The following is an 11789-nucleotide window of genomic DNA, read 5'->3' on the forward strand; positions in this document are numbered from 1 at the left end:
AGACAGCTTGCATTATTCTATACACAAACTATAGTGTTTTATACAATGAGTATCGCCACTGCAAGCTTGAACCACTGAAAGTTTGGCTTGGTAACTGGAGACAGGCAGGCATGTGGCCATCATTCAAGGGTAACATGTCACTTGGGTTAAAGTGGGATTAGACAATGTAAAAGGCTGTCTTGTGTACTTCAAATAAACAAACAATGACCTAGTGTACAGGAGATTTACTGGGTATCCAAAACATTTGAGAGATTGTTATACATATAACAGCTAATGAATGGTGTCCAAATATGACTAGCTATGAGTCAAGACACTCAAAATGTTTTATGGAATGTTTTATATGCTTCATGCAAGTACCTGAACATTACATTTTGGTTCAACTTGATAAGAGTTAAACTTATTATGTTCATGGAAAAATATATAAGACTTTATTTCCTGAGTGGTATGCCACCATTACAACATTCAATATGGGCTAAACATATAATTTTGGCGAATAGGACAAAAGAACTCATAGCTTTCACAGGCTGCCTTAGGTAAAGCTGAACCAGATGAGGGTAATTCTACAGAAAAGCTCTGTAGAATATGAAAATAATAAGAAACCTAAAAAGAATGATCTACAAGAATAATTACAGAGCATTGATGCCACCACACTGGGAAAGCGGGGTTTTTGGTTTGGGGAAGACAACAAAGGAATGAATTTGGATGTAATTAACCTACCCTACTCTAGAAAGCTAATCCTCCCCTAGTTGGGGGGCAAAGGAGCCCTAACCAACCTAGCCTAGGGCACAGTAAATTCAAATAGGGTTTGTGCTCTAGCCTACCAAACCTATGTTATATTAAGATGTAAACCAAAAGGTTTACATTTTAATATAACATAGCCTTATGCATTGTAAACTCAAATAGGGCTGTACTCTTTACATAACACTGCTAACCTAACCTTGCCTTAGGGCACAGTAAAATCCAATAGGCTGGCATTCTAAACCTAAGGCAACTTAGACGAGGCCAATGTAAATTCAAATAGGATTGTGTACTAACCTAATCTAGGGAACTGTAACTCCAATGTGTTACATCCTAAACTACCACATCTAACTTAACCTAGCCTGGGGAGAGAGGGAACATTATTTCCCAACCTGTGATTGAAATCTATTCCTTGGCCATCCCCACCTCTCCTTTGAAAATTACCCAATCATTGTAGTTTACAACTTAGTGATGCTAGAATGCTGTCTAGTACAGGAAAATTAATGGTCAAATCACATGCAAGTGTGCAAAATCAACACATTACTGTGCAACACTGCAAACATTATAAAAATTGTAGATACTAAATGTTTAACCTTATTGGGTAGGCTAGGTTGGGTGAAGAAAAGTCATTTGAAGGAAAATGACATTTAAAAACTAACATGCATATGAAAGAAACTTTATTCTGCAAAGACACTGATACATACAAAAAAATGAAATCAGCAAACTATCAAGAGTATGGAACTATAAACATGGAATGGACATGCACGGGTAAATGTATTGATGCTGATAGTCACTGCGCGGCGGCATTGGGAATTAAGCTATTAAAGTATAGTCTTGCAGACGCTTTTTTCACTCTGTCGTCCTTAATTTTCTACCGATTTTAATAAATATAGGCTCATTGGCGAGGTCTTGAAAATCCCTTTTAAATGCGTGCAATTAAGCATATAGAAAATATGGCACTGCAGTGTTTTAAGATAAGATATCCAGATATGCATTTTATATGGGTTCGCTTTTTTACTCTATTGTTCCAAACTTTTAAATATAAATTTTAATAAATTTATCATCAGTTAAAAGCTCTTGAAAAGCACTTTTCAATTAACCCAATGAAGCACGTATATGTCTCATATGATAGAAATAAACATGCATGCCATGTGCTGAGACTGGGTGATATCATGTCTTAGCCATGGGGTTGTGTAATAAATTTTAGGTACCACTTAAGCCTGTAGAACCTCTTAGTATATTTGATATCCTTCTAAGTATCAAAGTCTTTATACTCTACTTTGCATTTTATGCACTACCTAGGTCTTATCACCTTGCTATACAGTCAGTGTCACCTAGGGATTAACCATATCACCATGACACAATTGATTTCAATTGTAATTATGTTGAATAATGCTTACTACTTACTTACATCAGTGATTATTACAAAAAGAAAACACTTGCTGATATAAATATATAATTTATTTTTACAGATCACTTATTAATGTCAATCTTGTTATTATATAATAATAATTTTAAGTCTATCTTAAATGTATTATCATGTAACAGAAATTACTAGATTGAATCATGTGCACTATTAAATTTACTTTTAACCTAATGCAACTAATGTCATAGATGACAAGATATTGTCATGGAAAATTAAGAGATTACACTCCAATACGGCGAGGTGGGCTCTGTGATACAAAACTCGGTAGATCTCGTGTACCTATCCGCGGCGGCCCAGAGTATGGCAGTTGCAGTTTTTCTATGCAGTTTTACCTCCTGAGCAAGAATTTGAAGTAATATTTATTCGGACGACTCTAATTTACTTGAACTCTATCCTACGGTAAAGGGGATTCCCATTGGGAACCGGGGTTTTGGGTGGGGACAAAACCCAACTCTATCCTACGGTAAGGGGGACCCCCAGTGGGAACCGGGGTTTTGGGTAGGGAGAAACCACTTGGGGGGAGATTTTGCCGTGTTATTGTGGTATTTCCCCACATTTATCACTTTTAAAAACACGAAATACAGGCGGAAATAAGAAATAACAAAACTAGCTATAGTGGAGCCGTTCCACATCCATATTTGTCTACTACCACAACAATGAATCCTACTACTCATGCGCTAATGCTACTGCGCATGCGCTAACTGTAAGGGAGCTTTTGGCCTAAACTCGGACTTCTTAGTGAGGAAAGAAATGGGGTTTACGGGAGGGATATATGTATTTAGCCAAACACGTTACAGTATGACCCCTACATTGCTACCGGACTGAGTGAAGGATTGGGTGGTAACAGGGTTCCCAGATTTGGCAGTTTCTCGCCAATTTGGCTTTTTTTCCTAATTTGGTGGGTAAAAAATTCACTTTGGCTGGTTAGTGGTATTTTGGCTGGTTTTCAAACACTTTCTATTGAGCTAAACACTGATCCACGTTTGAGGAATCTCTCCCAGATTGGGAATTTTTGAAGGTTTTCAGGAAAATCGGGGAATTGAATAGGTTTCAGTAAAAAACTTGGTAACATTTAAGCAAAATATGTAGATGGAATTAAAATAAAAATCACACACACACCAGATGACCACAAAACAGGCTGCCGGATTCTCAGGGAACGAGCCTCATTTCAAAATTTCAATTCATTCTCTTTTTTTTTTTCCTGCATTCTTATATTAGTTTATATTATCTAACTAAAACTATGATGCCGCTATACAAGCATATATATGATAAAAAATATGCATTTATAAAGATAGATATAACGCACATATATTTGCCGGTTATTTGGGTTGGTTTGGATTACCATTTGGCGGGATTTTGGCTGGTTTCATGGTAGACTTTGGCTGTTGGTAGTGGTGTCATCTGGGAACCCTGGCTGGTAACCATACGTTTGAGTTACATAAAGCATTTACCTAATTTGTTTATTAAACATGTTATGTGAATTCTAGTGTTTATTCCTTTTCATTTTTCCATAGTATTTGTATAATAACTGTTTTGAAATATCCCCACCTAATCATTTCACCATATATAACTTGAAATATTTATGTTATAATTGAGGACAGACACCTAAAAAATGCCTACGTGTTGATATAGAACTCAGTTTTAGGACGTTTCGATACCTACCTACCTACCTACCTGTTACGTGAAATTGCACATTGCGTTGCATATTACATACACACTCCCTATATCATTTATACACAAGTCAATCCCTCCCCTTTCCAGTATTCACGACTGGCTCTTTACGTTACACCATTTACAATGCATTTCTCACCGATACCAATACCTATATTAAAGTTTGCCATTATTATTATAAAACCTACATTTCAATATATAATATTTAAATATATAGTTTGCCATTATTCTTATAAAACCTACATTTCAATATATTCCATTATACACTTTTACAGACATTACAATTTACACCTCCCTTCCAGTTTCCTTACTATTACGCAGTTATGTATGGTTACTTTTTACATTTTACAACACTTCCACACCCATCAAAGTTAGGTTTATATGTCATTTTACCTACTGGGGGCCAAATCCCATCCCCCGGTTAGGCAACATACCCTTAGGTTTAGTTTGTTATATGTTGGTTTACCTACTAGTTTTACTTCCTTGAAGGGGGTTACCCGGTTAGGCTAGGTTGGTTAGTTCTTCAAGGGTGGATACCGGGGGGGGGGGGGGGGGGGGGGGGGGGGGGGGGGGTGGGGGGGGGGGGGGGGGGGGGGGGGGGGGGGGGTTGGGGGGGGGGGGGGGGGGGGGGGGGGGGGGGGGGGGGGGGGGGGGGGGGGGTGGGGGGGGGGGGGGGGGGGGGGGGGGGGGGGGGGGGGGGGGGGGGGGGGGGGGGGGGGGGGGGGGGGGGGTGGGGGTGGGGTGGGGGGGTGGGGGTTACATTCCCTACTTGGTTGTTACCTACTAGGTTAGGTTTTGGTTAGGTTACATTCCTTACTAGGTTAGGTTAGGCCTTAAGGGGGGGTACAGGGGGTGAAGCCCCATGGTCAGGCAATATCCCTACTCGGTTAGGTTAGGGTTAGGTTGGTTAGGTTACATTCCTTACTAGGTTACGTTAGGCCTTTAAGGGGTGGGGGTACGGGGGGGCGAAACCCACCTGGTCAGCAATATTCCCTACTAGGTTAGGTTGGTTAGGTTGGTTTGGTTAGGTTACATTCCTTCTTACTAGGTTACGTTAGGCCTAGTATTTCCCTTACTAGGTATGGTTAGGTTACGTTCCTTACTAGGTTAGGTTAGGCCTTTAAGGGGGGGTACGGGGGGGCAAGCCCCCCCTGGTCAGGCAATGTTCCCTACTAGGTTAGGTTAGGTTAGGTTGGTTAGGTTACATTCCTTACTAGGTTAGGTTAGGCCTTTAAGGGGGGGGTACGGGGGGGCAAAGCCCCCTGGTCAGGCAATATTCCCTACTAGGTTTAGGTTGGTTTAGGTTTACATTCCTTACTAGTTAGGTTCCTTTAGGCCTTTAAGGGGGGTACGGGGGGGCGAAGCCCCCCTGGTCAGGCAATATTCCCCTACTAGGTTAGGTTAGGTTAGTTGGTTAGGTTACATTCCTTACTAGGTTAGGGTTAGGCCTTTAAGGGGGGGTACGGGGGGCGAAGCACACCTGGTCATGCAATATTCCCTACTAGGTTAGGTTGGTTAGGTTACATTCCTTACTAGGTTACGTTAGGCCTAGTATTTCCCAATACTAGGTTAGGTTAGGTTACGTTCCTACTAGGTTAGGTTAGGCCTTTAAGGGGGTGGGGGGGTACGGGGGGGCAAGCCCCCCTGGTCAGGCAATGTTCCCTACTAGGTTAGGTTAGGTTAGGTTGGTTAGGTTACATTCCTTACTAGGTTAGGTTAGGCCTTTAAGGGGGGGTACGGGGGGGCGAAGCCCCCCTGGTCAGGCAATATTCCCTACTAGGTTAGGTTGGTTAGGTTACATTCCTTTACTAGGTTGTTACGTAGGACTAAGGATTTCCCTACTAGGTTCCCTAGGTTTAGGTTACGTTCCTCCTTACTAGGTTAGGGTTAGGCCTTTAAGGGGGGGTGGGGGGGTACGGGGGGGCGAAGCACCCCCTGGTCAGGCAATGTTCCATACTAGGTTAGGTTAGGTTAGGTTACATTCCTTACTAGGTTAGGTTAGGCCTTTAAGGGGGGGTGGGGGGGGGGCGAAGCCCCCCTGGTCAGGCAATATTCCCTACTAGGTTAGGTTAGGTTAGGTTTAACCATTCTTACTAGGTTAGGTTAGGTTAGGTTGGTTAGGTTACATTCCTCTTACTAGGTTACGTTAGGCCTTTAAGGGGGGGTTCGGGGGGGGCGAAGCCCCCCTGGTCAGGTAATGTTCCCTACTAGGTTAGGTTAGGTTAGGTTGGTTAGGTTACATTCCTTACTAGGTTAGGTTAGGCCTTTAAGGGGGGGTACGGGGGGGCGAAGCCCACTGGTCAGGCAATATTCCCTACTAGGTTAGGTTAGGTTGGTTAGGTTACATTCCTTACTAGGTTACGTTAGGCCTAGTATTTCCCTACTAGGTTAGGTTAGGTTACGTTCCTTACTAGGTTAGGTTAGGCCTTTAAGGGGGGGGGTACGGGGGGGGCGAAGCCCCCCTGGTCAGGCAATGTTCCCTACTAGTTAGGTTGGTTAGGTTACATTCCTTACTAGGTTAGGTTAGGCCTTTAAGGTACGGTGGGGGCGAAGCCCCCTGGTCAGGCAATATTCCCTACTAGGTTAGGTTAGGTTACATTCCTTACCCCCCTAGGTTACGTAGGCCTAGTATTTCCCTACTAGGTTAGGTTATGTTACGTTCCTTACTAGGTTAGGTTAGGCCTAAGGGGGGGTACGGGGGGGCGAAGCTGGTCAGGCAATATTCCCTTACTAGGTTACGGTTCCAGGTACATTCCTTACTAGGTTAGGTTAGGCCTTTAAGGGGGGGTACGGGGGGGGCGAAGCCCCCCTGTCAGCAATATTCCCTACTAGGTTAGGTTAGGTTAGTGGTTAGGTTACATTCCTTACTAGGTTACGTTAGGTCCTAGTATTCCTTACTAGGTTAGGTTAGGTAGGCCTTTAAGGGGGGGTACGGGGGGCGAAGCCCCCTGGTCAGGCAATATTCCCTACTAGGTTAGGTTACATTCCTTACTAGGTTAAGTTAGGCCTTTAAGGGGGGGTACTCGGGGGCAAAGCCCCCCTGGTCAGGCAACATTGCCTACTAGGTTAAGTTCCCTACTAGGTAAGGTTAAGTACTCCCCTGCTAGCTTAGGTTATGTTGGTTAGGTCTGGTTTGGTTCTTTAAGGGGGGTACAGCAGGTCCAACCCCACCCCTGGTCAGGCAACATCCCCTACAAGTTTAATTAGTTTTGTTATATGCTAACCTATGTTTAATTTGGTCTTTTGTATTTATTAAAACAATATAGGCTATTACACATTTACACCAGGACTTAAATCCCACCCCCTCCTGGGCCCCTTATATATGTATTTGTATAATTCATATTTTGAACCCATCCCACATTTACATTTAGTTCCTTAACTACCCATTTACTTTTATTACCTTAACATTGCCAACTTATCCTTGTTAAGTGCTTGTCATTTACCTCAGCCCCACCCGCCTCAACCAATAGCATCAAAGCATTTTACTACTCCACCCCACCTCTCCTACCGTTTCTACGGTCTGGCTCCTGCCACCTCCTAACTGTAGAACTCCAACACTGTTGAATCTGCCGCCATGACATCACTGCTGCATCTACTTCACGCTCGTCCCAGCCCCTCACCAGGAACTCTTGCCAACTTCATGTAACAATTGTTACATGAGTTACAAAGATTTTCTGCCTTTTATCTCAGGTAATTATGATCGACTAATCGGTTTTGCCAGGACCACGCCTCCTGAGAAAGCAGGTCTTTTGCCCCCATTCAGTTACAAAGATTTTTCTGGCCTATTACTCAGGTAATTATGAACAGCTGGTCTGTTTATGCCAGGACCACGGCCTCCTGAGGAAGAAAGCAGGTCTTTTGCCCCCACCATTGTGGGAATGAGTGCCGCCTTGATCTGCAAAAAAAAGTGCTTTAGGTAAATACCTTACGAATAGTTTGTTGGATTCTACATGTAACCGTGATATGACCCGGCCCTAGATTCATGGCAATATTATATTACACCTATACCATCTGACCTACTCCATATTTTCATGTTTATAATTGGTATTTTTCCCTCCACGTTACCTTTAGGTGTGATGCCGGTCTTATCGACCACATAGTAAGAAAGCGAAAAAACGCTGTTCTTACTACTTTTCATTGTTTAAGGGCACTGGTTCTCTGGGTCCCACCTTGATGTTGAGACAGTTCTGTTTCTTCGCATACCTGTATGTGAGTGATTTTTTTTCTTACAAGGTTGCGAGAACAGAACTTGGACTGTCGGACTCGACAATTAATGATTGGGCCAGCTTCTCCCGGGAAGTAAGTATTTTGCTTATCCCCTCACCATTTTCCACATTCATACCCCCTCCTTCTCCCCCCCCCTCCCTCTCTCTCATACAAAACAACCTGCCTTGTATTATTATGAAATTTACCCTACTTAATTACCTCCCCTAACACTGACTTTTATTTCAGGTCATAGTTAATGGTGCTTCCAACAGAAGAAGCAAATAGGTGGGCCCGGCCACAATTGTTGAAATCGATGAGGCGAAGTTTGGGAGAAGAAAATACAACGTAGGTCGCCTCATCGAAGGCCAGTGGGTATTCGGTGGTATCTGCAGGCAGACCCGGGAGTTTTTCGTTGTTCCCGTACCCGAACAGGACGAGTGGGACTCTGCTTGCAGTTATCAAAGAATACATTGTGCCGGGTACCACTATTATTTCTGACTGTTGGAGGGCTTTATGACTGCCTGCGAGATGAAGGTTATGTCCACTTGACAGTCAACCATCGATGAACTTTGTGGACCCAGAAACGGGGTGGCCCACATACTAATACTATTGAAAGGAGGTGGAGGGAATCGGCAGTCGACTCCAAGATACGGAAGGAGAAGTATAACTTCGTCGGGTACTTGGCTGTTGCTTATTTCAAGCTGCATTTTGAGGAACCCAAGACCCGCCTCCACGCATTCTTAAAGGCAGCTGCTGCTTTGTACCCTCCACCCCTTTAAGGTAAGCTCCAAACATTATTCTTAATTATTATGTTTTAGGAAAGTGAGTGTTAGGCTTTCGCCGAAAGTTGCGTCAAGGTATGTTACTATTCAGTGGGGTGCTACAACGGGGACAACTCGTACCTTCCACCTTACTACGCCCATCACCTGTGCGTTACCCCCCCCCCCACCCCCCCCCCCCCCCCTTTGTGAACATATGGCTCCGTGGTGGTTGGGGGAATTTAAACATGGCGGCTGTGTTTACATTTCCTTCACCGTAACGAATACTTGGTACCTTCCTATAGGACCGTCTTCGGTGACTTAGACTATGGCAATGACATTTTCTATGTTATTTTATTGCTTTACAAGGGTTGTAAGGAATATTTTTTTCGTTTGGTTGGAACTAAACTTTAATATACCTTTGAGTTTGGTGCGGCTATTATGTAACTTTCAAAGGTCAATTACTGCTTAGTTACAGCCGGCGAATGGATATTACTTTTAAATCTTGTAAAGTAACTAAAATAACATAGGAATCAGTCAATTGCCATAGTCTAAGCCACAGCGGATTGCTCTGTAGAAATACCCAAAACTCTCTCCACCCTTTGTAATGGCGGCATGCTGAACACTGCAATTTTGCGCATGTCCATTGCATGTTTATAGTTCCATGATCAAGAGTATTCATAAGAGATGCCCAATTTATCAAGAAAAATTTCAGATGCATCCATAAGCGATGCATACTTTATCATCAATTTTCTCGGTAATTAAATTACAATTTCTCTAATTAACTGTACTGCATTACCTATATTCACACTTTCTACACTGATTATTCAAAATATTTAATAGACTAAACAATATATATTTGAATGAAGCTCTTCTGTGGAATTTTCCTAGAAAGTTAAGCAACTTCCACAATTAGTGCAACAACTTAATTGTGAAAATCAATGGAAAAAAGTATGTAATCCAGCTGTCATTTCAAAGATCTAGGCGTTATTGTAAGCTATTTAAAATAATAGGTGCGAAATTAGTTTTACCCTAACCAATCATTTTTAATACGTCCTAGTTACCGTTCACAATTTGAAGCTACTCACATTCCTCAACCTCATGTAATTCATCTTCGAGTTTTGATTACAATATCAGTAAAAAAAAAAAACATGGCTAGAAGCAAGATGTCTAAACAATCACAAACGTCCCGGAACCTTGATTACAGGTATGACGGGCCTTATATCCAATACTAGCCTACTGGCTGTTCTATACCATGGGGCAGAATACAGATAGCCTATTAGAAGTCTTTCGGCCAGCGTTCCTGTAATAATTTCACTTTCATAAACTATCAAAAATAATTTCAGTACCCGTTGCATTATTATTTCACTCGTAAAACAAGTTGCATGAAGTTTTTACTTTGGTATTACCTATTTATGGGTTGTAAGACATGATTCAAATGTAACAAACAAAACAAATAAAATACATGCAATAAATTTCAGTGTTGAGCTTTCTCACTTTTCGTGGTTTAATGAGGGCAAAATTAACATTACCAATCTTGGACAACTGTGAATCCCCCAAAACCGAAAATACACGGCACTACGAGAAATACTTTCGAAAATTCCTTTCTTCCAGGACCGACACAGTCAGTAACAACTATGCGGAAGAAATTCGTTTGACCGCATGTGTTGCCACGCCGCTAAGATCGTTGTCCCTTACATCAGAGGTGATTTCCCTACTTTCCCCCTACGCACCAAATATAATAGGATAAATGAAAATGAAGTATTACATTTCAGTTTCAATTCCTACCAAAACTCAACGTTCCAACTTTTAGGTACAGACAAAATTAATGGACTCAGTCGAAGAAAATTTAATTCATTTATGGTAAATGTAAATAAATGGAAAAATGATTTTATTACAAAAATATTGATTCAACACTAAGCATTGGTCACAAATCTTTGTTCACTTTAAAGAGGAAAACGTAAATTTTACATGCAAAATTAAAAACTTGTAAATGAACACAACTTTTTTATTGTTTTATTGTAAAATTCATGCATGTAACAAGTTGTCTACTCTACTCATTAACCTATGGAAATATATTTCTAAGACAAATACAAATACATTTATAGTAAACGTAAATAAACGTTAGATTATTCTATTAAAAAATCGATGTAAGATTTAAAAAAAACCCTTTAACCACATAGAATTTCATGAGTTTTACTGCCTGTGTATTTATCAAAGTTCCTTCACCTTGCAAGGCAACTAAAAGAAAGCCTTCCTAGCTACCATTGCAACAACATTCAATTCTGCTTCCTGCCGTGCTTTCCACCAGATAACCAACCTAAAGCCCAGCTCCCTTCTCACATTCCTTCATATATTTTGGGCTTGGTAGGCATAATTACAAAAATCCAAAACCAACGTCTCTGTAATTATTAATAAAGCTCCTCTCACATCCCTAACTGGCTAGACTGAAACTACACAGACATTCACGTCTGGACTTGGAACACAGTGTCTTTTAGAATTAGCAAGTACTGAGCTGTTAATAATATTGTTATGCTGGGATGTTTAATATTTTTCAATGATACTAAAAATATTTCATTGTGTTTTTCTCGAGAATAGGAAAAAACATATTTACTGTGGAAATAAGTGAAATTCCCTTACATCCCCCTACACAAAGGTCAATTTCCCCTTAGGTTTCTCCTATCCCCTACGGACACCAGATTTCACCTACCGTAGTGAATCCACCTGAGTAAGCGTGGCAACACTGACTACGCGGCAGAATACATTTGACCGGGAAGTACAAATGTTCATTTCAGATCAAATTGTTCTGATGTCCCTCTCTTTATGTATTCATACGGAAATAGCATGTACTACAGAGTAAGTCGGTGACTATTTTCGAATAACAATAAAAAGAGGAAATAACTGACACCAGAAGTAGTCAAGAATTAGCGGGACTACTTTCCTGAGAGTTTTTATTCTATGATTTCTCCAATACTTAGCCCTATATTGCC

At 41.4% G+C, this 11789-nt stretch overlaps 1 long non-coding RNA gene across 1 annotated transcript in view; it reads right to left on the reverse strand.

Moving 5' to 3' along the window:
* Positions 1–10463, reverse strand: part of LOC135221441 (uncharacterized) — a 16854-nt gene extending 6391 nt beyond the window's left edge. The window contains exon 1 of the long non-coding RNA XR_010315952.1: positions 10332–10463. This is a non-coding gene — a long non-coding RNA (uncharacterized LOC135221441). The remainder of the gene's footprint in view (positions 1–10331) is intronic.
* Positions 10464–11789: the final 1326 nt, after the last annotated feature.

The sequence above is a fragment of the Macrobrachium nipponense genome, chromosome 2 (genome assembly GCF_015104395.2).
Source record: "Macrobrachium nipponense isolate FS-2020 chromosome 2, ASM1510439v2, whole genome shotgun sequence".
Classification (NCBI taxonomy): Eukaryota; Metazoa; Arthropoda; class Malacostraca; order Decapoda; family Palaemonidae; genus Macrobrachium; species Macrobrachium nipponense.